The sequence below is a fragment of the Epinephelus fuscoguttatus genome, linkage group LG2 (assembly GCF_011397635.1).
Source record: "Epinephelus fuscoguttatus linkage group LG2, E.fuscoguttatus.final_Chr_v1".
Lineage (NCBI taxonomy): Eukaryota > Metazoa > Chordata > Actinopteri > Perciformes > Serranidae > Epinephelus > Epinephelus fuscoguttatus.
The window spans coordinates 46,515,022-46,536,626 of NC_064753.1; positions in this window are offsets into that span (position 1 = coordinate 46,515,022).

Below are 21,605 nucleotides of genomic sequence, written 5' to 3' on the forward strand. Positions count from 1 at the left end.
ACACTGACAAGCCGGCAAGCAACAACAACAATGGCGGCGTCCACAGGATCACGGGGAGCGCGTTGTGTTTGGACCCAGGCCCTGGAGGCAGATCTGATTCAACACTGGGAAGAATATCCATGCCTTTACGATGTGTCGTCTCCAAGTTTGGTGACATCACCGCATTATCTGGGGCTCTGTTGGTGAGGGCTCGGTGGAGAAATCTTGTGGTGTGCACGCACAGGTCGAAACGCAGTTGGCGAGACTCTCGCTGACAGAAACACATGTTGCCAGGTATGAACACTCGAAAGATAACGATAGTCTCCGCGATGCAAAATCAGGGTGAATGTAATGTAATGTGAACTAGGCTTAATTTGCTCACTATTACAATTCCCTCACAATGTATTTGCAGTTTCACAGTTTCAAATTAGTTGTAGCCTACTTAAAGTTAATTTCTGGGAGACGGGGCTGCTAGTATGGACAAAAACGTAGTCAAATTCCTTGTATTCCCTCACATACTTCGCCATTAAAGCTGATTCTGATTCTGACATTAGGTATATGTACATGCATACAATGCAATGTGCTCTGTTCCTGAGCTGGTACCTGGTAGAAAATAAAAAGCAGCTTTGGATGGATAAAAGAGATTAAATTAAAATAGAGCAGCTCTCATGCATCTGTAAATACTTGCAGACCTAAGACATCTTTGGATTTTGGTTCGTAGTGAATTTTGTGCTGAAATGCACAAAGATAAAATACATTAATTATTTCAAACCTCATGACTGTGTTGAGAAATTTTGGGGCCCTTGAGCTTTAAAAAAACACATTTGAAAGCCTGAAAACAGAGTTAGTCCTGTTTGCTTGGGTTCTAACTTTTGGGATATACAATAGTATCTCATTCTGTTAGATGTAGGCAGCGAGCAGTAAGATGCTGTACATGTGTAACAGACAGCACAAACAAAAACCAAATAAGTTTTCCAATCAGCAGTTCTGCCAGTCTATCTTCTCTCAATTTCTCCACGAGGTGAAAAGCCACGGCGCACTTCCCCTCTCAGGTAAACAACTCTTTCTGCAGAATCTCAATCTTACCAAAGTATTACTTACAGCTTGAGCTACTGCAGAGGGTCCGGCTGAGAATATAGCTCAGCCTTCCATTTCCCTGATACATTTGGTGCTGGGAATGTCTTTATTTCTCTGGTTGGTATATGTGGAGTCATTCCTGCCATGGTTTCCTGATGAAGTGGATTTGAACTGAGCTGTTCAGTCTGACCTGTGTTCACTCAGCTTTCTCTGTCTCCAACTGGGCCTCTGTAAAGTAAAACCACCCAGACAAAGAGCTTTTACTCTGTGGTTTTGTGGTTCATAGACACCATTAGTGTGCCCCATTCTCTCTCCAATCACCCAGCTCTGGCAGAAATGGACATTCTCATGTTAGTGTGTGTCCGGCTTGATTGATGGTTTTTATTGTTTCATTTTGAAATTACAGAACCTTTATGGCTTTCAGTGATATCTCAGGATATTTTATAAGTCAGCTCTGTTATTAGTGTGCTCCCTTCAGTATAGTATATTTTTTTTTCCATTTAGGCTGCTGTTTTGTCTTTGTTGTACAGTACTTACAAAATGTTCAGCTTCTTGAGATGATACATGCTTCTATTCAATTTTTTTGTCTTCTTGTAAATATTCAAGTTTTTAAAAACCTTTTAAATGTGCTTACAGTGCAACTCACATTATGACTGTATTCTCTGCCAACATAAAAAACTAACCCTTTGTACAATGCTTACACCTCTGCTTACAACTGACCCTCTGATAAGCCCCGCCCCTTCGTGATGCACCGAACATGGAGCCCACACTCAGTACGTTTACATGATATAACATTCAATCAATTTATTGTGTTTGTCTGCCTAAAACCGGACTTTTAAAATACATGTAAGCATGTTAGTTCGACTGAAATCGTACTAAATGGAATTTCTCAAAGTTGGACTTACACACTCAGATAATGCAATTGGGATTCGAGTTACTAACTGGCTGAGGCGCTCTGAGCATGCTCCACCGTTTACGTCCGGGCTTTGAACGGGAAGTTGAACAGCATTAAATGTGTAACTGAAGAGGACGCCGATAACAACATGGCAAAATCTACATCCATCATGCATCTCATCTGTACAAACAGTAAAGTGTACAGCATATACGAAATGTACAGAGCTGTAAGCAGGGCCGTTGCAACCGGACAGGCAAACTAGGCAATTGCCTAGGGCCCCGAGCTGGAAGGGGGCCCCCAGAGGCGGCTGACATTGGTCCATATCAATGACAATATGATGGAACCCCTATAGACACTGCAACAACGACAACATGTTGGAATCCCCCCTAATGGGGCCTCCTACTAGCTGCTGCTTGCGAGTAGCTAAGTAGGGCGACCAGACGTCCCGCACTGTGCGGGACTGCACAGCATTTCTGTCTCTTTTCACGCGTCACGCAAATTGAGACCATGTCTCGCATGATTGGTTGCCACCCGTGCTAGCATTGTTGGAGTACCACTACTGTGGGTAAGTTCAATGTCCAATCACAAGAGGGTGAGTGTCCATGTGCAACGGCGCAAAACAAATCATTCAACACGCTATGCAAGTACAGATTTCAACCAGCAGCAGAAATGAAAGGTGAATCCTGCCGGTTGTGGGTTGAACGGGGGTCACAGACGCTGTATTCCTGTCAAATACGGCACAAGATAAGGCTTACCGGCGACGGGGAAGTCCGCCTCCAGGTCCAAAAAGCTGTGTGAGCCATTCACATTCCTCTCTTTGTGGCAGGTAACGGTCCACAAACCTCACCGCACTTTAGGGACTGTTCTTTACTTGTCAGGGGAGGAGGGTGGCTGGTTGATTCTTATTTTATTTCTTTATTTTATTTTGATCCCCCCATGTTAATCACTTATTGATGCAGTTTTTGAAGTATGAATAAGTCAGTAAGTGATTTATTCCATTGAAATATCATTGATGTATTATGGAAAAGTGATTTATCTTTTTATAAATGACAAAAGGCACATCTGCCTCATTTTCGTTGTGGTATCGTGATACTACTCAGAACCATGATATTTTCACTGCTATCGTATTTTTGGTCGGGGGGGGGGGGGGGCTCCAAGGTGCCTCTTGCCTAGGGGCTCCAGAGTGTCTTGAAACAGCCCTGGCTGTAAGGTTGTCCACCATAGTGCCAGTTTGTCACTAGCTAACTGTAACTAGCTTGTTTGTCCATTGTGTTATTTGTGATGTAACAGGTCAACCAGAAAAAGGTCCAATAGCTACTAACAAGCTGAAAGGGGGCATATCGCCACCTATCATAGTGGATTTGGACATCGTTCAATACATCAATTCCCCTCCCGTGCTTTAAGTTTGAAACAAGGACAGTAGTCCAATTAAATGGACTAGTCCAGCTATTGTTGTAGCTCGACTTAACTGTGCATGTTAACGTTCTGACTGTAACTAACTGCACTCCCTGAAGAGACATTATCAAACCTTTGTAAAAACAATAGAGCGATATCAGAGAGAAGCAGACAGAGGTCTACAATATGTTTGAAAGATGTATCCAGGATGTCGCACTCACTCAGCAGCAATCCAAACAGAAGACATCTCTCCAATTTCCCACCGTGCTGTTTTAAAACTCCAGTCTACTCGAGCATTACCCGGGGACTTCTGTCTGACGGCTCAGTTGCACCCACTAGTGGCTGGACGTGACTTTAGTTTTATGAGTAGACTACGAGAACCGCAAGAAGAGGAAGAGGGAGTGAGACTGCACCTTGACGTGGGGAGAGATGTGACCAATCATAGCTCATAAAAATGTGGCACAGTGACAATACAAACTGGTAGAAAAAGTCCCAGTCCCAGTTTACCTGATAGAGGTCTAGCTACCAAAATGCTGCAACATTAAAATCATTATTTTTGCAAGTTTAACAGTATGCATTAGTTTTTCTACAAGTTATGTCCTGCTCGTCCATCTTCTATGCGCCTGTTCGGTAATAGATGTGCGAAGTATTCCTTTGCACAGTGACGATACAGACATTTCATACACCAGATGTATATATAACGTGCCAATGTGCATTCAACCCTCATTAGACCAGTATATATGAGTCAGTAATCACTCTGTTTGTCACTGTCACTTCAGTCTGCATCATGCACTCACATGAATGCGACCACTTGAAATTTAACTTGCACACTCACAAAAATGGTTGCAGTCTCAAGCCCTGATCATTATCAAAACTATAGCTGTTGATGATAACTATGGATATTCTACAAAGCTACCTCTTAATAAAGTATTACCCCAATGTATTAATAGTTTGCACCTTTAATAAAAAGGATTGCTTTAAATCACAAGAAAACTATTGTCTCATTTTCCAGTAGCCAAAGACAAATGCAATTATGTGTCAGAATGTGAAAAAGAAATTAAACAACGAAAAAAAAAAATAATACAAATTTAATTGCATGAAGTGCACTATTCCCAAACCATGCATGTGGGAGCTGTGACAGTGAAGGAAAGATGGAGAGAAAATGAAAAATAAATGAGATCTGGTGAAGGCAGTCACTAGTGTGAGGCTGCTGAATGTGTTTAGATGCTGTTTGCTGATCAGTGTGTGAGGGAGCTTAAAGTAGGCCAGCTGTGGAAGAGCCATTGATTGTGCTGGGCACATCAGACTTATTTTAGAGTCCTACTGTGTCTTCTGTCCCCGAAGATCTGTGAGGCAAAGATCCAACCACAGACTGGGGAGGGGAGGCCCAAATGGTCTCTGTCCTTGACCTGAAAATATGTGAGGGCCCAGTGTTTCTGTCAGGTTGAGGACCTGGGTGCTACATCTGCCTAGTTTTACCACAACTCAACCAAATATTAGTCTCAGAAATGTGCGGTGTCCCTATCTGCCCATCTGATGACACCACAGTGGCTCCTGACCTCAAGGTTGAGAAAGTCTGATGTGGTAATTTTGCTTCTCTGAAACACAATATAACTGGAAAATGTCATCATGTTTATTCAATAATGAGTGTGAACAGCTGACCTACACTCCAACAAAAACTGTATGTAGCTGCAATTATAGAAGATAACCTTCAATTTATTCAGAAAGCTGTAATTTCAATGCTCAGGAAATTATGAATTACAGCTTTACTGTCGTGACAATATTTGTATTCAAAATATTGTAGAAAATGTTTCCCTGCAGTGAACAATGGTGTTTTTCTTATGATGGAGGGTGTTACAAGCTGTACACATTGCACATTAGCAGCAGACTGTAAGCCCTCTGGGACAAACTTGTGATTTTACTTAATATAGATAAACTTGATATGCCAGTGTGTGTGTGTGTGTGTGTTTTTACTTCAGTGTGAGGTAAGGAAAGCAGGGTTGAGGGATATGCACCTAAGAGTGTTAACTGGATAGCTATATAGACAAACAAGCTGTAGAATCAATTGAATATTGAGGTTTGAGATGACATTATCACAGAGCTGTCTAAAAAAAGCTGGTTAAAAAAAAAATATTTTCAAAGGGTGCAATGATCATTAATGTAAAAGCTTCTGGCTTAACCCATTTAATCACACCAGCTGCAACAGTGACCGCAAAAAAGGTTTTCAGTTATAAGGCTCTAAAAATGTTACTGAATGATGTATCAAGGCATTTCCAGCAAATATTGAAATAATAAAGGGTCTCAGTGAATTATGTGCAGTGTCACGTGTTAAGCGTAAACAGTCACATGACCAGAGCTGTTTACTTCCTGGTTGCACCATGATTCAAAGATGGCTGCATCAACAACAAAAGGTTAGTAAAGTGTGTTAATATAAAGATAGCACAGAGATTTTTGGTACGTATTATCTTTAATGTGTCTAGTATTGATAAGTTCATTTGAAATTACTCAACTTTGTTCAGTGCAGTGACAGAATTAGTGAACATGTTAAAGGCAACAACAGTGACGTTGGGATAACACAGCATGTCGAAATGTAAACGTACTTAAACACATACATATTTTTTGTTCTACCTAACCTTCCACTGTTCTTTTTTAGGTTCACTTTGAGTGAAGTTTTGGATATGTGAGATCTAGGTGACGGCCCAGACGATGCATACAACCTTACAGTTGTCCCTCGAAGAATAAAAAAGATGCTGTCTGCAGTGATTGTGATAGCGATGGGTCAGATATAGACTATGAGAGGGAGACAGGCCAACTCACAGCCAGGCTGTTGAATTCATATGCTGAACTTATGCAAATAGATCATGACAGCAACAACTTTATCAGTGATTATGACCTCCCCCTCCGCCCGTTCTCATTCCCAAGTCATCACATCCTGCCGCTTTGTCAGTGATTTCAGTGTCAGACACCTCTTGCAGCAGTATGTAACGCAGCCGCACCTCTGGCATTGCTATGATACGCTGCTGGTTGGCCGGGTGGCACCTATCAGGGCGGTATGATATGCTGCTGGACACAGTCATGTTGAAACCCTGCTGGTAATCACATAATACAAAGAGCAGGAAAGTCCGTATAGGCTGGGTAGGCGGGGTGGTGGGTGGGTTCAACAAACCCTGGACTTTCACCCAGGAGCCAAGTGTTCCTGTCCTGAATGTCAAACCAAGATTTTTTTTTTTTCTAAACGTAACCACATGCTTGTTCTTGATGTTAGGGCATTGGTAGCGCGTCCTGGAACCTCAACAGCAGACGCAGAAGGATACCTAGTACATCATATGTGAACGTAAAAGGCCACTGACAAAGTGGTGATGTATGCATGTAAAAGGATTTTGTAAAGGGGACTGCCAGTGACAGAATTTTAAATGTTTTAATAGCTGAAATATATAAGTATTTTGATGACTGCATAGGAGATTATGAATACAATTTTCCACCCACTTTTCCATGACAAATTTAAAATATAATGACTGATTATTTCAGAGGGTTATCAGTGACAGATGATTTGGATAGTTTTACGTCTGGTAAAAATTTGGGGTTAATGCACATGATCTTTTACTTAGCAGGACAATCTGCAGGCATTTCTCCATGAGGAGTCACAGGGGTGAATTAGATGAGGATACTGCACCAGACATCACTGCAAATCATCCCTTGTGCCCTCTGACAGGTGAAGAGGACAAAGTTAGATTTTAAAAAGATTTACTCTTAGGGGCAAAGCAGGAGTAGAGCAATCATTTACAGTTTGAAGTGTAAAGTGGAGCATGTGCGATGGTATCAATTCTGCTGTACCCGAATGTCCTGATAGTTGCCCTTCCCCACAACAAGTAGAGATGTATTTATTGCTGTATGCCTGCATGGCAGACAAGCGATGCATATCGCACAGCGTTTCTTTCTATCTGTTAGCCCGTGTCATCGCTGACAGTCAGGGTAAAAAGGCCTAAAGTTTTGCCGAAGTTAAGTTGAGTCATGACTTTTCTCCTCCGCTGCGTACCTCTCGCTCTACTGCTGGAGACAATCCAACACTGAAATTGTGTGGAAGGCACTTTGCAAATTGCATTGATCTTTCCCTGGACCTGCCTCCCACCTGCCGCCCATCCTAATGCCTGGCTCGTTCTCCGGCGCTGTGCACTGAGATAGGTAATGACAGCCTGAGATGGCACTGCTCAGACACAAAAACCCCTGGTCAAACACGCACATGCATACAAAACATGTGCACACACCTTGTGCGGTGGCACTTCAAAGATGGATTCACGAAGAGCAAACTGTCTTTCACAGTTTTATTGCAACATTCAGTCAGGCATTTGCAAATGTGGATCTCCCTGCTTGCCAGGCTGGAAAGAAATACCTTGAAGTTCAGACAAAGATACGTATATATACAGGCGTGTGTCACGAACAGCCCTTTTTCTCACCCTTAGCAGGTGTCCTGAACCACACAGTGTTTTGTCAGTGGATTCAAAACCTTGCATCTTAGAGAGTGTCTTTCTGTTGATGTCTGCTGGGAATCCAGAGTTAGAGGTTAAACTCCACGACGCCTCTCATAACATATTAAAACACTTTCACACTGGAAGCATAAAAAGATAAGGCCTAAGCCTGTACAACATAACCATGAATGATACAGCACATTGCACATATGTTTAGGGTTGTTCATGCATCTGAATATGAATGTCTTTTTTTTTTTTTTTTACATATTATTTACTTCAAAGTCATAGTCACGGTCCACTAAAAATCACTTGCTTTTCTCAAAACACAAAACTTGGGTTTTCGTGTTTTTGTCCAAAAAACAAATTCACACAAAAAAGACACATTTTTGGCTAACAGGCTGTTAACAGCTGGATATGTTTTTTTGTCCTGCTGTTCAGACAGCTATTGTTCTACAGTCTTTTCAGTACACTATTTTAATAAAAAATCTGACCTGAGGCTGTTTATTTAAAAAAGAAGAAAAAGTTTTCTGACTCAACCAGTGCAGCTACAAATAGTGATGGCCACAGAGATGTTATCTTTTGGATTTCATTAACCTGACATGCGAACCTACTGTACATTTTCTTTCTATCTACAGTTTTTCTGTACATGGCTAAAACTGTGTTCTCATGATCATTAAATAAGAGGTGTACGATTCCGATGTGGTAATTACCAGTAATCTAGGTTTTATATTGTGAAATAATTGCCAAAGACTGAGAGATAACATCAATCCATGAGGAAAATTCAATGTAACATCACAGGAATATTTCATCCTGGTAAGGCCCAGACACAAACCCACATCAAAGAACTAGGAGGTGACGAAGGCCAACTATTGCATTGCCTCATGTTGCCTATGTTCTTGCATCTGAACACAGAGCAATGACTAAAGCCAACAGGCATCGAGCACATACATTCTTCGCCAGGGTGAGCGAAATTAACTCTCCATAGCAGCTGGCAGCCATCGTCTGTATTCATCATTTACAAAAGGGATACTGGAAGACTAACAGGATGAATTAAAGATGCTAGTTAGCAAGTAAGCACATTAACAACTACAGTAGGGATGCACGATATTGGATTTTTTGCCGATACCCAAATTAGCGATATATAACAACTCATTTGACCAATAAGCGATACCAATTATCGATATATCCACTTTTTTCCTCGCCTAATTTTAATGAACATCAAGTCTCTTCTGTAGTGGGATTAACATCATATTATGCATGTATACTCTTATCACGATGGCCCACCAGCAGTTGGAGATATGAAATACAAGTAAAAGCACATTGGCTGATTCATTTTAAAGCCAATATCAGCCAATAATGATGACGTGTCAATATTATCTTGTGTCCCTATTAACAACACAACCTAATGTTGGAAAAACTAATGATATTTATCGTTAGCTCAATGGCTAAAAAAAAAATCCCACCAAATTTAAAATTTGTTTCAATCTCACATCCTCTTGACTTTGGTTATTTGTTTACTTTCCTCACTTCTGTTTTTCTTTTGTGCACTGAGCTGAACTGCCAGTCAAAGTGATTTCATTAACCGACAGGCTCCACTGTCTATGATGCTGATTCAAAAGTGCTAGTTCAGCCAAAAAAAAGCCGACAAGAGCCGATAAGGGCCGACAAGTACCAACGGTGCAGGACATGACGCAAACACTAGGGCAACAGACGCTCAGTGACGGCCCACAATTGACCAACCACCGACAGTCAGCATTGTGTGTCAGGGCTCTTTCAGCTCTAGTGGCCTATGAAAATCAATATCTGCTGTCAGATGTAAGCAGTGACACCCCAGCGAACAGAAATATCCTTCTACTGATCTGATGAAAATCTATTCATGGAGCTAAGTGAAAAGACACTCATCAGTTTGCAACTGTTTTTTTTGCCTTCCATACTCAGGCATGTACACACAGACATGTTTGCACACACACACACACACACACACACACACACACACAGGAACACAATCACACGCCTGCAACCCTGACACTTATTTTAACTTTTCAAATTAAAGCCATTAGAGGCTAATATGAAGATGCTGCTTTTCCTGCATACAGGTGGGCAGAGCGGAAGACAGAGGGCAGCTTGTTTGCCTGTCGCACTGTTTGTGCTCAGCAAGATTCAGCATGTTGTCGTGTTTACTGTTATTTACCACATAATCATGGTTGTTAGGGTAACTCAGACAAGCAGAGAGTGTTTTACTGCGCTTTTACAAAGTCCCAATAAAGTGGAGTCGGCACCGTGGAGTTAATTGCCAGGGGAATCACACTATTACTCAGTGTACCTGACCCATAATGAGTGTCCTTAGGCTCCATGAGGCCCTTAACATGGAGCCTGTGTGGGTGTCATCGAGTGTTATTGACCATCCTGGTCCCTTCAGCCTTCACCAGCGATGACTGTCCCACTGCAGCAGCACTCAGCACTGTCACTCTTCTCCATCACCCTCCTTTCCTTCACATATACAGAGCCTCAAGCCTGAATGCACAATCACACCATATGCACACACCTCACTGCACATGCAATACAATCAATGCTCCTATCAGTGCATTCTCTCCACAACCCACCATTTACAATAACACCAGCCGGTCTCCTTGACACATAAAGAAAAAATAAAGATCTTGCAGTTGTCAAAGCTGCTGTGGTGAGGCAGCGGGACGCTGCTGTGTGGAGAGGCAGAGGAGTTTGGGAGAAAAGGGAGGGGGCGGTGAGGTGTTGAGGGGTAGGGGAGGCCTCAATAAAATCAATTACCATCACCGCCATGTGCCAGGCGGTGATAAATAAGCAGGGCATGGTGTGGACAGCCGCCAGGGTGGATCTGATGGTGTGAGTACAGATGGCATTCTCACACCAGCACTGCCCACTGGCATACTGCAGAGTGCGCGTGCGAGAGCGTGTGTGGCTCAGAGACAAAGAGAGCGCGCAGATGGACTGAACAGCTGAGATGGATGCAAACATGTTTTCCGGGGCACCACGCAGGCTGACAATGCATTGTTTGTTTGTTGCAAATGAAAGGATGATTATGCAGGTTATCCAGAAGAAGAAGAAAGCCCTGCACTCCTCCATGCTCCTGCATGACACATCATCAGTATTCAAGCTTCATATTAATCAGCACTAATGCATTTCCCTCCTAATGAGATGAGTTTATTGAGTCCTAAAGCAATCTTTGCACTAATAAGCTGTTTACAAGCAAATCAATTATGGAAGAAAAGGACATGCATAGTCAATGTGCAGACACTATCAAATCAAAGCAGATGATTGTGAACATTTGAATAATCACAGACCTCAGCAGTGATTTTTCAAGGACATATTTGTTGTCATAATTAACTCAGTCAAGCTCAATGAGCGTAGGGTGAGAGGTTTTATAAGATAAATTAAATGTTTGAATTCTTATTTGAAATACTGAATCATTTTTCTACAGGGGAAAGTGTGTACTAATGGAGACAAGAGCACCAAACGGAGGGTAAATTAATTAACGTCTGTTTTTTAAAGCAGCTCCTGAAAAAGAAGATTCTACTCTGATGCTAATATTGAATGCTTCTTCATTGACAGGGCAATTCAATAAAATGAAGTTAGTCAATTTTTCGAACAAACTTCTTCCTCCAGAGGCAGTTATAGATGAAACAATCTACGAGGTTTCTGTGAGTTTGTGTTGCTCGTTCACTTGCAGACCTCCCACCGTCAGGCTCATTATGTTAAACTCTGATGCAGATCCAGCCTCGCTGATCAATCGCAGCTCAGCAGAGAACCACTTGTGCTGTAGAGGGAAAAAAAAACAGTTCCTGACTGCTATTGGCTGACTGTCATCACACTCAGCCCAGAAAATATAGATTTCCATGGATCAGTACAAAAATATTTCTGATCGCTGCAAAATATCAAGAGGCAGATTCCTAGTTAAGCATCCATCCATTGATCTCTAAAGACGAGTGTGTGGTTGCATGTTTCAATATCGGAGGGAGGTCAGGTTGTGCATAAGATAAGGCACCGATTGTATTTATGCATGGACGGACAAAATTAATTATGCGATTATAACTTTAGTTCCATGGCTTTGTGAGGGAAGAGAAAGCATAAAGTAAAGTCAGAGCGGGCTGTCAGGTGATTTCATCTTGCAATTTCTTCTTCTTCTTTTTTATATTAATATTACATTATCATAAGGTTTTATTATAGTGGGATTTAAGGTTTTAGAAGACACAGTGTGAAGTTCTAAATCTCCTCTTGAAATAATTATATAGTATTAAGATTTTAATCAAAATACTCCTTTGACATGCTGGCTCTTATTCCATATCTAATTAGACTTACGTTTGACTTCGATGTGGTTCATTTATATAAGTTAGGTGCTATGCCGTGAGATCGCAGAGTGGGTATCTACAATATGAATCATTATGGTTAATGGTTTGTGGCAATCTGCACATTATATTTTGATATTTCTACTTTACATGGGTTGCATGTTGGGTACTTGTACCCTAGGGGGTACATCTGCAGTTACCAGGGGGTACATGGAAATCTTATGGTGTAGCTCAACTAGTTTGAAAAAGAAAATTAAATAAAAATTTGATTTCTATTAATTTATATCAGTATATTAAGTCAGCTGTAACCTGAACACAATGCGTTGCAGCTATGAGTGCGCGAAGAGCGCAAACTAGTAGGTGTAGGAGGCCCCTCCTGACCCCTATATATAAGACTGATAACCACTGATTATGCCCATTCAATTGGTAACATTCAAAGTAGGTGAACTGCTCAGACCATGAGTTACACGCTCTTTCAAGCCAAGGATTCAAGATTTATTCAGCAAGATTTGAAGAACAGCAGCTGACCGACAAATCTTCAAAACCTATTTATTTCTTTCTTAAGTGGGAAAAAGGCTGTTGCATAAGTTTGTTCTTATTGGATAGATAAGGACTGGTATTTTGCATATGACTGGATTTAGAGGTTTTCAGAGCGATCTGTGTTAATTAAAGGGTTGGAGACCCCCTGACATACTCCCTTTATTTCACATAGAGGTTTGGCCTCATGGTGATGCACGAGAGATGGTTGCCAAAAAACATTAGAATTCACCCTTCTGGGACCATGAATATTCAGAGCTGATTTCCGAGGAAACTGGCCATGAGATGTGGAGATACTGCATCTGGACGGATATGGAGCTATATTTGTGTCTTTATTACATGCGAGAAAATAAATGATATGAGAGGGGGAAAAAATGTTTGAGAGAAAAAGTTTTCACCCTGATAGAAAAAAATAATAATATTTGAGACTAAAAAAAGTTTTGAGAAAAAGTATTTTGTCATAGAATATAAAAAAATAATTTGAGATTTAATAAATGATTTCCAAGAAAAAACTCTCTCAAAAAACTTTTTTTACTCTCAAATATTATTTATATAAAAAAAATATTATTTTTTTGGTATCAGTTTTCTCTCAAAAAAAAAATTTGTTTCTCTCACAACATTTTTCTTCTCTCTCTCAAAACCTAAGTCTTTGCCCTCGTGTCAGGATTTTGCTCTCACTGTGAAAATAATGTCATGAGCAGGGCTACGTTCCTATTGGCCAGTCTCAGTCGAATTGACAGCTAGGTGAGGATCGTCTTGGGAGTCGAATTCAGCTGAATCATTCATCCACCATGGTGGATTCACCGGCATAGATGTGCTGCATTATTTGGGAGCGGATATGCATACATTAACGTTATGCATGTGTGGCCAAATGGAGAGGAGAGGTAAATGAACCGACAGCGCCACCTGTGGAATTGCACCTCAGGGAATACACTCAAACCTGTAGACTACTCTTAACAACAGAAGGTCCGGGCTATGGAGTGCAGCCCCACACAGTGCGCAGAGGAGGAGAAGAAGCCACAAGCGGTGGCCTCGGCTACAGCAGGACAGAGAGCAGGACAACCTGTTAACATAAAGTTAACAGAACTAGCAAAAGTAGAAATAAAAAAACAGAGCGAGCTTACCGGAGCGAAGGGAGCTTAACGCACAGCTCAAACCCAGTCACCGTCTTGCAGTGAGGAAGAGCAGACACCACACTTTTCAAAGTCCCCTCCGAAGCTGCACACAACAGGAACGGCCAACGCCGCTGTAAAGCAAACAGTCACGGCAGCTGTGACACCATAATACGCTTTAACAGTAGCCTACACAAACATTGCAGCACCCATGCCTACCTTATGAGTCCCAAGTTTGGGTACAGAAACCAGAGCATGACACACACAAAGCACCCCAAGACGATCCTCACCTAGCTGTCAATTCGACTGAGACTGGCCAATAGGAACGTGACCCCGCCCATGACATTATTTTCACAGTGAGAGCAAAATCCTGACACGAGAGCAAAGACTTAGGTTTTGAGAGAGAGAAGAAAAATGTTTTGAGAGAAACAAATTTTTTTTTGAGAGAAAATGTTTTCACACTGATAGCAAAAAAATAATATTTGAGAGTAAAAAAAAAGTTTTTTGAGAGTTTTTTTCTTGGAAATCATTTTTTAAATCTCAAATAATTTTTTTTTATATTCTATGACAAAATACTTTCTCTCAAAACTTTTTTTAGTCTCAAATATTATTATTTTTGCTATCAGTGTGAAAACTTTTTCTCTCAAACATTTTTTCCCCCTCTCATATCATTTATTATCTCGCATGTAATAAAGACACAAATATAGCTCCATAGACGGACAGCTGGGTCGAGCATCAACATGGTCAGAATCCACTGCAAGCTGAGCGAAAAATGACTTCTATGTGTCAAACTAGTCATGGTTATAATGGAATAATCAGAAGGGAAAGGCTGTTAAGACTCCAGCGCGTTACCTTCAATAGTCCCACTAATAAAATTATGTCTACTATGAATATACAAACTCTGAAATACCAATTTAATCTATATACACTTCAGATCTTTTTCCATAGCATCATAAAATGCCAAACAGGGCTTATTTCAGCCCCCTTGCTTCGTTCTCACCATTGTATTGTGAGTCCATGCTGTTCTGTGTGCGTCACTGCTGCACATCATCTAGACTGAAAATGTGGAGATTAGCAGCAGGCATTTACTCTGGAATAGAGGAGGCACAAAAGAGATGTTTTTTTGTGAAAAAGTAATTTCAAGTTTTGAAAAAAAAAAAGTTCCTTAAATGGGTGTCCAATAAATTCTGAAATATAATGAACTTTCCATCCCAGATCAACAAATGTCACTAAAGTCTTCCTACCATGTTCGAATGCAGATAGTGAATGAAAATGGAAATTATGTAAAACTGGAACAAAATGTGACGCAAATTTCATTCTTTGTATTCAAACCTCGTACGCCCTCAACCTTGATTTCTCAAATCCTTCACCTTGACTTTAAAACAAGTAACGATTGGTTCAATCTTCACCTGTTTGCTGTAGTTTCAAGCTTGTAGGTTGATTTGTTTTCCAAACTGAGCACAAGCTGATACCAATCTTTGATTTATCAAATGGTGTGCTGATTAAAGAGCTGAGGTGTCTGTGTATTCCTGTATAAAGGAATACACAGTGAATACAAAGTAGTCACTGGAAGAGTTGTTTTTACACAAATTAATAAATTACTTGTGCAGAAAGAAGACTGAATCCCAAAAAGTGACAAGTTGATGAGATGACAATCCAGTTCTCAGAGATCACAAGCCTCATGTCTTTGATTGTGGTCTGAGGTACTACAGAGAACAGGGTGCTGGTGCAGGACTGATCTAACTTGTCCCAGCTGAGATAGACAATGCTGCGTAGAGTCGTGAGCAGCCAGGACACTTTAAGGAGGAAAAGAAGGATCATTTGTCCACAGGCAACCCTTTTTGACTGCCAACTGTGAGCTAATCAAAGAATTCTTCTGAGCAAGAAAAAGCAGACACATCCTTCCTATTCACCACTTGACTCAGAATATCTACTGTATGTATATGCTGTGCAGCTTCGTAGCAGGAAACCATGGTGTGTTCACCAGAGGTGTTTTCAGCGGTGGCTAATTGTTGGCCTCCCCTCAGTGATTCCAAAAACCAGCCTTAATATTTCCTTGGCTGAGCTGAGAGGTCGAGCCTTGCAATTACCTCCTGCCTTGTAAACAAATTGTCCTCCAAGACTGTCTCCTGCCAGGAGCTGTGGAGCAGAGGAAAATTAACTACTCTATGCTCATTAGATAAAACAGGCCTGGCTTTATAGCCAGAGAAACTAGCACCACTTCAGAATAGAAATGAGAAGATCTGCATTTCAACTTTATTCCAAGCTGAGACTGCTGCTTTTCAGGAAATATACCACCAATGTATACTGTTAGAAGGATATTCCTCAGTAATAGACCATTAGAGTGAAATCTGTAGTATCAAGACATAGAGAGCAATGAGATGTATTTTTTATAGTAAGAGGGATAAAATGAGGACAAGAAAGAGAAATAAAGTCCTGAAATAATATAATAAGTAATAAAAACGCAAATCAGTTATGTGTACATTCAGAGAGCTTTTACTGCACCGAGCTGACTGTTTGTTTAATGCAGCACTTGAATGGATGCAGGGAATTAGCAGAGGAGGAAAATTAGAGGAAAATATTGTCCCAAACAATTACAGCATTAATGGTGACACATGTTCTTTAGGTGGACTGCTCATTACAATGCAAAAGTAGCTTTGTACCCTTTAAGCTGCCCTGTGTTGTCATTTAATTAAGGAATAGACTTCTGCTGAGGCTTCGTCTTAAGGAAGGAACACCTCCTAGGAAACTAACCCAGAAAGGGAGGGAAATTAAAGAAAATGGACAGAGATGTTTATTGCCATATAAAATAAATAAGTATAATAATAGCAATACTGTAACAGACAGAGAAAGGATGAAAATTACAGCAACAGAAGGACTGTGCAAGAACAGCAACCAATTTCAGTGTTGAATTCTTGACCACAAACCACACAGCAAGCAGCAGGAGAAGGACTCTGTTGACTTCTATTGTCAAATTTCTAATAGCCTCATAGCCAGAACTGTTGTTCTGGTTGTTGCTTGATCTACCTGTCCATCCATCCTCAACAAGACGGCTGTATGGTTGCTCCTCCCGAACACGGGCAGCAACGCCCTGCAGCCGCCTCTGAACAGTGTACAGCAGTGATCCACAGCAGGAACAGGACAGCACCTCACATTCCCACCTTCACACCAGTTCTTATTCATCGTAAAGCATACTTCTCCTTTCCTTCTCTAGCCAGAGTCCCCTATCAGATCGACATGCAGAAAAAAAACTCCAGGTTTAATGGTCCAGGACTGAGCCACGTTTCAGTAATTCGAAGGATATTTCAGTTCTTGATATCCCGTTGGAAACTGTTGAAGGCACAGGGGGGTCCAGTGGTTGTGCAAGTCCAGCCGGTGCCCCTCTTCTCCATCTTTTCCTCTGTGTTTACTGATGTTCACATTTGAAATGGGTCCATGTCATTGGTTCGACATCCCATTAGTCCGACTGTCCGCGGTGCTGAACGGCTCGTGGCGGGCGTATGGTGGCTGCGACCGGCTTGAGGCGGAGCAGGCTCACAGCTTATGTGTTTGTCACTTTCTTTTTCATTTTAACCCACACCATGATCTTTTCCTGACCCTAACCAAGTGGTTTTTGTGCCTAAACCTAACCAGACCTTAACCACAGGGCATCATGATGATTTCAGAACGGACTTCAGAACAATGAGTTTAATATAGTCGGAACAATGGGCTGTCGAACCAATGGGCTGTCAAACCAATGGGCTGTCGGACCAATGGGCTGTCGGACCAATGGGCAGTTCCCTTTGAAATTAGCTAGCTACATTAGCTAGCAGCTAGCTAGCCAGCAGAAGGTGGTTTACAGACTGGTTTACAGGTGGTTACCGAGGGGTGAAAGAATCCATCTACGTTAAAATAGAGAAGCCGTCTCTAAATAGGGGAGGTGGCCTGAGACACCACCTATCCCCCATTTACAATGCAGCCCTTGCTGCTGTACCTAAGAGACTGAACAACAAAGACTGCCCGAAACTAACCTCAAGTGGCTCAAAGAAACACAACGACAGTCGTTCACTGGTAACCACACATTATTCCTAACGACTGTTGCTCACCAGTGGCCCCACTCACTCCTAACGACTGTCGTTCACTAGTGTGACTCACCTGACCCAAACAATGGTCCAGTGAAACTCCACTAACGAAGTATTGTCTTATGAGGGTGGTGGGTGTACACCTCCACAGAGGTTAAAAACCTGAGTCTTACTCCACTGTTTGTCAGACTAGTGAGGACTAGTCAGACCGATGCGTTGAGAACTGATGAAGCCGCTTGGATAAGAGGCGAAATGTCTTCTAGACAAAATCAAAGTCCAGTTGCCTACGATTTAATTGTTGCCAAAATGGAATTGACCTGGATAAATGAGAATATCCACAGACTTAGACTGGTGAGTTGATTTCCTCATCCTGATAACTGACTCGCAGCCACACACCACTACTATCCAACCCCAACCACAAAAAGCACCACCACAACTTGCAAAATAGACATGAAAGCATACATTTAGCACAAATTTAGCAAAGATGACAGAAGGCGACTTGAAATGTCTGCGCCTACCTCACTGTTTGACTCTTACGTTTCTTCAGTGTGTATCAGACTTGTGTTAATGCAACAATTTTTTTAGTTTTTCTGTTTTTTTAATCTTAGGCCAAAAAAGGGTATGCTACATTTATTTATTTCAAAGGGTCCTCATGTGCTGCACAGTGCTAATGGGGAACAATGGCACAAGCTTGTCTCCCTGGAGACCAAAATCCAGGACATCATATTCACCACACACATAATGTACACAGGTGAATGTGAATGATGTCCAACAGATTCATCACAAGGATGCTGTACAAAACATCGCATCTGTGCAACCCTATTTTCATCATATGCACCTCCAATTGTTTTCCATTAAGTGGTCATCCAGGTTCTCTCAAGCATCCACACTGATACACATCCAATTACATTTCCTTTAATCAATTAGTCTCGGTATCAGGCCATGAATTAGCCTCCAGGGAACAAGTCATTTTACATGACCATTGCTGGACCACTGATCAGCTGCTTAAGTGTTGTGTTCGTAAATGATATCTGAATAAGGATTTACAATAGGATTGATGCATGTTGAGGAAGCAGCTATTCCAACGTTGTGTTGGTATTGATGGTTTTCTTCATTATATTTTCAAATGATTTTGTGTTCAGCTTGCTAACCTTTATAATGGTGTTGATTCTACTGGTGTAAGACAGTGCTGGATCAACACTATATTTGATCCAAAAAATGTTTTATTCAAAAGCTCCATGACTGTCTGCCAGTGACCGGGCAACACAGGTCAGATTTTCCAAGTCAAACAAGATACTTTGAGTTGACTTAATTTTCTTTTTTTCCTTTTCCTCCCACTGTCTATTTCTCACAAGTATCTGTTGAGTTCATAAGGCGGAGAGAAAGAAGTGATTGTATCAGGACCTATCTTGTTATGTTGCAAACGGAGATTGAATTACACCCTGGCTTTCAGGGGAGAGGTAGTCACCTGAAATGGTTTTCCAACAGTCTTGAAGGAGTTCCCAGAGGTGTTTAGCACTTGTTGGCCCCTTTGCCTTCACTCTGCGGTCCAGCTCACCCCAAACCATCTCGAATGGGTTCAGGTCCGGTGACTGTGGAGGCCAGGTCATCTGCCGCAGCACTCCATCACTCTTCTTCTTGCTCAAATAGCCCTTACACAGCCTGGAGGTGTGTTTGGGGTCATTGTCCTGTTGAAAAATAAATGATCGTCCAACTAAACGCACACCGGATGGGATGGCATGTCGCTGCAGGATGCTGTGGTAGCCATGCTGGTTCAGTGTGCCTTCAATTTTGAATAAATCCCCAACAGTGTCACCAGCAAAACACCCCCACACCATCACACCTCCTCCTCCATGCTTCACAGTGGGAACCAGGCATGTGGAATCCATCCATTCACCTTTTCTGCGTCTCACAAAGACACAGTGGTTGGAACCAAAGATCTCAAATTTGGACTCATCAGACCAAAGCACAGATTTCCACTGGTCTAATGTCCATTCCTTGTGTTTCTTGGCCCAAACAAATCTCTTCTGCTTGTTGCCTCTCCTTAGCAGTGGTTTCCTAGCAGCTATTTGACCATGAAGGCCTGATTCGCCAGTCTCCTCTTAACAGTTGTTCTAGAGATGGGTCTGCTGCTAGAACTCTGTGTGGCATTCATCTGGTCTCTGATCTGAGCTGCTGTTAACTTGCGATTTCTGAGGCTGGTGACTCGGATGAACTTATCCTCAGAAGCAGAGTGATTCTTGGTCTTCCTTTCCTGGGTCGGTCCTCATGTGTGCCAGTTTCGTTGTAGCGCTTGATGGTTTTTGCGACTCCACTTGGGGACACATTTAAAGTTTTTGCAATTTTCCGGACTGACTGACCTTCATTTCTTAAAGTAATGATGGCCACTCGTTTTTCTTTAGTTAGCTGATTGGTTCTTGCCATAATATGAATTTTAACAGTTGTCCAATAGGGCTGTCAGCTGTGTATTAACCTGACTTCTGCACAACACAACTGATGGTCCCAACCCCATTGATAAAGCAAGAAATTCCACTAATTAACCCTGATAAGGCACACCTGTGAAGTGGAAACCATTTCAGGTGACTACCTCTTGAAGCTCATGGAGAGAATGCCAAGAGTGTGCAAAGCAGTAATCAGAGCAAAGGGTGGCTATTTTGAAGAAACTAGAATATAAAACATGTTTTCAGTTATTTCACCTTTTTTTGTTAAGTACATAACTCCACATGTGTTCATTCATAGTTTTGATGTCTTCAGTGAGAATCTACAATGTAAATAGTCATGAAAATAAAGAAAACGCATTGAATGAGAAGGTGTGTCCAAACTTTTGGCCTGTACTGTACATGTCTTTTTTCCACCTATGTGCAAAAATATACTATCACTACATTTCATTCTATACAGAGAATACCTAGCCTTGAACAACTAAGAACAACCATGCCTGAGTTCGACTGCCACCCCCGTCCACTCCCCTTTCACATTAGTAATACTGTTCCAAACCCAAGTACACTATCATTATCATCTATTTAACATTTTTGTTGTGGAACAGTGTAGAAGAGTGTGCCGCAGACATACACTGCTGCCCTGGTGACTGTCAGCAGTGGGGACCAGCAGAGCAGTGAGGTGAAGCTCTGCTCCCAGGCATAGGAGGACTCACTACCGTCGAGCACAGAGCTCTCAGCCTCCCACCGGAGCTCTGAGTGCAGGTTGAAGGCTGCAGCAAAACTGAATCTGGACCTGTCCATGGTGGGCTGCGCTGCCACAACTTCTCGTTGTCACCTTAAATAGCAGTCCACTTCCGTGTTTTGGCATAGCTGGTGTTCACACCTGATCTGTACCGTACTGGATTACACATGAAGCGTAGTCGAGATGATGTTTTCAAGTGGACTCGAGTATAGATCGGCATAATGTATTCGGTTATGCTACACAGTGTTTACACTAATCAAACAAACTGGTCTTTGTCATCAAGTGTACTCGGACCGGGACCAGAGTCCCTGATGAGAAAGCCCTTGAAGAGAATGTAAAAATACAATTTTACGAAATTCTGTGATGCACTTATTGTAGCATTCATTTGTCAATCAGAAGACGATCACTCAAAAGACAATGTACAGAGCGTAAAGTGCGTTGAGTGCAGCCACCCACGCTTGGATGGCCACACCAGGAGTAGACAGCAGTGAAACTCTAATGACACATAAACTGTACTGTACATGCCGTCCTGTCTCAGACTAAAAAAGGGATTCACTGGATAAAAGGCAGGCAGAGGGAAG